Here is a 4,550-nt window from a genome sequence, read left to right on the forward strand (position 1 = left end):
GAGGTCCAAGAACCCTCTCTTAGGGTCTGGATCAGGACCCCTTTCTGGTAACACATTGGCTAATGTCTCCCCAAGCATGCTCCACTCTAACCACTGCAGCCTGTAGAAACCACTGTTCTACTTTCTACTTCTAAGATACCAGCTTTTTTAGATTTCACATGAGTGAGATCATGTGGTATTTTTGTCTTTTTGTGCTTATTTTACTTAACATGTCCTTCAGATTCTTCCCTCGTTTTGCAAATCACAGGATTTCCTTATTCTTTTATGGTTGAATAGTATTCCATTGTGTATGTCTATCACATTTTCTTTATCCATTCATCTGCTGATAGACACATAGGTTGATTACGAATCCTGGCTATTGTGAGTAGTGCGGCAATGAATATTGTAGTTCAGATATGTCTTTGACATACTGATTTCATTTTCTTTGGCTACATACCCAGTAGTGAGATTGCTAGATGATATGGTAATTTTATTTCTAATTTTTTGAGGAAACGTCATACTGTCTTCCTTAAGGGCTACATGAATTTGCAGACTTATCAGCAGAGTGAAAGCGTTCCCCTCCTTCACCTTCTTGCCAATACTTATGTCTGGTCTTTTTGGTAATAGCCATACTAACAGGAATGCGGTGAGATCTCATGTGGTTTTGATTTGCATTTCCCTGATGATTACTGATGTTAAGCATATTTTCAGATATATCTTGGCCATTTGCCTGTCTTCTTTTGAGAAATATCTACTCAGATTTTTTGCCAATTTTTTATTGTTTTTTTCTTGCTATTGAGTTGTTTGAGTTCCTTATATATTTTGAATATTAACCCCTTACCACATGTATAGTTTGAAAATATTTTCTCCCATTCAGTAGACTGTCTCTTCATTATGTTGATTGAAATTTTTTCTCGCTTCCTGACTCGTCTGTTTCTTTCCTTTTTCTTTTCTATTTGGGCATCTTGCTCTGCCTCTTTTTCCTTTTTCCTTTTCTAATTGATGTGTTTTGATCTCTTTTATTTTGGAAGTTTCCTACATAATTCTGGTGATCCTTTGTTTTTTATTATAATGTAAATTTGAAGTACTACAATCTGAGTTGGCATTTTTTGTGTAAGGTATAGATCTGGCAAATCCTTCAGCAGCATACATGTACTCACCCATTTGCTTGAGAAACTTGCAAATGTCATGCTTTTGAGGACTTTTTCTGGAATCATTCCATTTCTTTTGAGAAAATGTCTCTGGTATCCTGTACAGGGGCTATCTGCCTAGCTGTAAGCATTCTTACAGCTGATGTCATTACAGCCCTGGGGTTTCTATTCCACATTTAGACTTTGTCCTCATCTCCCTCTATTGGTTGGGCAGAGTCTGGGGTCTTTCCATTCCATTTGGTGGTGAAATGGGGTGAAGTTGGGCAGACAGGTAAACAAAGTCAAGCATTTTGTCATAGATAGAAACAGAACTCTGGGAAAGCATTAGAGGTGAATGAGAAATACCTTTTGCTGAGGGCTCAGAAGAGGCTGCAAAGAATAATCATCACAGCGTCTGGGTTTTGAAGTAACCTCCAGGCACACTGATTAATGAGTGGGAGGCAGAGATGGACAAATAAAAGCATTTCCAAGAAGAGGTATCTGTGTAAAACAAAGAAGACTTGGAAAACTATGGTCCATTTCTGAAGCATCAAGGGCTTCAATGCCATAACATTGGCAATTAATAAATGAATTAGAACAGGGAATTAGCACTTTATCTAGTTCAAAGATAAACAATTTTTTAAAGGATCTAAGGCCTTTGCATTTCTAATCCTAAATTTGAATGTTACTTTATTTGCTTAGTTCAGTCTGTACTAGTTAATGTATTTCAATTGCGTCACTTGCTACTTGTATTTAACAACACATCATTTAACATCTTTGGTTCTCAATTGTCTCATCTGTAAAATGGAGCTGCCTGTATCATTCAGGGGTTTGAGTTGTGTGCAAGATAAAGCAACATGCTCATCTAAATAGAAAAGGATTTTGTGAAAGGATATCGGATCTCTCCCAGGAAATAGAAAACTAAGTTTGAATATTACACAATCCTGAAAAAATCCAAAATCATACTGCATAACTAGTACCATCATCACTGCCACCAGCTGGGCACAGAACCCGGGTCCTGCACCACTGACACTCTGCTAGTGTCCTTGGATGCAGCCACTAGACACATTGAGGCTTTGTAAACCAGATGTGGCTGTGGGGCTGCCATCTCCCTTGCAAGAATGTGTTTTGTCTAGAGCTGTGGGTCTGACTGGCAGAACCTAGAACACGTGTTCATGCCCTCTGTGAACAGGAATACTGAATACTGAACAGTTAGCAATGGATTGTTTACAACTTCCTCAGGAAAAAATAGGTTCTGCCTTGTAAAGAGGGAGGTGCATTCCCAACCATAGAAAGCAGAGGCAGAAACTGAACTGTCCATAAAAATGACCAGTGCCCACAGAGTTTAGGCTTACCAAAAGATTTTTAGAAGATGCAAGACACTATAATACAAAAAACTTTGAAAACGCCAGACATTATTACTATTGTCATCCCTAGCACCTTCTCATCAAAAAAGGTTCTTGAATAAGTTCAGTATCATTGATTAATGGGCAACAAATTACCCTCAAACTTAGTGGGGTATATGTAATAATAAAAAGACCTTTATCATTGCAGAGTATCTGTGGTATAGGGATTCAGGAATGGCTGAGCTGTGTGGTTCTGGTACAGTGTTTCTCATAAAGTTGCAGTCATGATGCCAGCTGGGACTCACAGCCTGACGGAAGCTAGGGGACTTGTTTACAAGCTGGCACCTTCACAGGAGGAGGCCTTGGTTTCTTGATGGCTGTTGGAAATACACATCTGTTCCTAAATGCATGGGCCTTTCCACAGAGCTGCTGGAGTGGCCTCCCCCAGCAAGAGGAAGTTACAACGTCATTTTACAATCTACTCACAGTTGTTCTCCAATATGTCTATCATGTTCTTCTTGTTGGGAGGTAGTCACTAAGTATAGTCTACAGAGGGAATTAAGACTTCAATGGAGGGAGGAGTTTCAAATAATTTCTGGACATATACTAAACCATCACAGGTTATTATTGTTTCACAGATTGACTGAACTAATTACCTTAGGCATAATTTCTAGTCATTTTTTGTGTCATAATATGTCAGAGGATCTTTCTGATTGAAATTACCACATCCCCTCCAAAGATATTTATTAGATCTGGCAAAAATCTTTCAGTGCTGAAAAGGAAGAGGGGTTCACACTGCATAACATCTTATCAGCAAAGAAACACATCTCGGTAATAAATGAAATATGTGTCCTTTTGTTCAGACGCCTGAATCCTGCAGTATAGAGATTAACAGATTATAAAGTAAGACATCATTGTCTGGTTATCCCTATTGATGTGGTGGGAGGAAAGGTAGGAGGCGGTTTTTGTAAGTCAAGGCAATTTTCTGAGAACACCGAAGCATTCTAGGAACATAAACTTGAGTGTCTTCAGAGGCCAAGCAGGTAGAATAGATGGGTGAAGACTAAAGGGGGCGGTGAGGCCTATAACATTCAAATGCCAGGTAAAAACAATAGCAGCAATACCAGGCCAACCAAACAAACCACCTTCCAGTGTCCAGTGCTGAGGTCTAAGCTCTAATTTGCTTTGCTTTGCTTTTCCAAATTAAAATTTGGAAACAAATGCATGCAAGTGGGAAGCAGGCATATTACAAAGCATCTATCTGATGGTCTATCAGCTATTAAAAAGGATGATTATGAAGACAATGTAGCAACAAGGAAAACTTATGATGTCATGCTTAAGGGAGAGGATAGAAACCCTGCCTGTATAACATTACAAATACCTAAATACTTTTTAAAAGAGGCAAGAAAGAAATACACTGAGAAAAGGATACTCAAGTTTCTTTTAGATTGCTATGGTTTGGGATATCTATTTTTCCTCTTTTTCTTTTCTATATAATTATTTTAAGGTATATGTATTTAACCTTGGAAAACAAATTGTACTGAAAGTCCAGCCATGTTTTAAAGAAAATTTATCATTTATTTCACTTTTAAAAATGAAATGCTTCACACATTTGAACGTCAGCCTTGTTCAGGGGAGATGCTAGTGTCCTCTGCCTCATTCCACTTTCACTGTGTGTGCTGTCGAAGCAAGCATAAAGTAAGCTCTTCTTAAAGAAGTTAGGGAAATTGTGAAATTTCATCTGAATGGGTGAGATATAAAATTGCATATCATGTTGTTTTTACTTTAGAACTTATAGAGCATTTTGTTATAATATCATATAATACATGCAGAAGAAAATAAGAAATAAAGTGAGGAAGGAACATACTATTACCATAACCAACATCCTTGTGTCAGGACCAGAGAAATACACATAGGTCGATATACAATCAAGGGTCTTGTGTGCTGGAACTTCCAGAAAGGAAGCCTTGGAGGCCTCTATTTTATCCCATAAGCCAGGCACAGGAAAAGCCCTGAGTCCAATCAAAGAAATAGCAATTCATGAGTAAGATGTAAAATAAATGAAGTGTGGATATCATTCTGTCAGTTGCTTCCT

At 38.1% G+C, this 4,550-nt stretch overlaps 1 non-coding gene across 1 annotated transcript; it reads right to left on the reverse strand.

Moving 5' to 3' along the window:
- Positions 1-4,043: 4,043 nt before the first annotated feature.
- LOC116564638 lies at positions 4,044-4,150 on the reverse strand. The gene has a single exon (XR_004275012.1). It is a non-coding gene; the product is annotated as a U6 spliceosomal RNA (small nuclear RNA).
- Positions 4,151-4,550: the final 400 nt, after the last annotated feature.

Source organism: Sapajus apella, unplaced genomic scaffold (assembly GCF_009761245.1).
Source record: "Sapajus apella isolate SASKATOON/1434 unplaced genomic scaffold, GSC_monkey_1.0 scaffold37, whole genome shotgun sequence".
Lineage (NCBI taxonomy): Eukaryota > Metazoa > Chordata > Mammalia > Primates > Cebidae > Sapajus > Sapajus apella.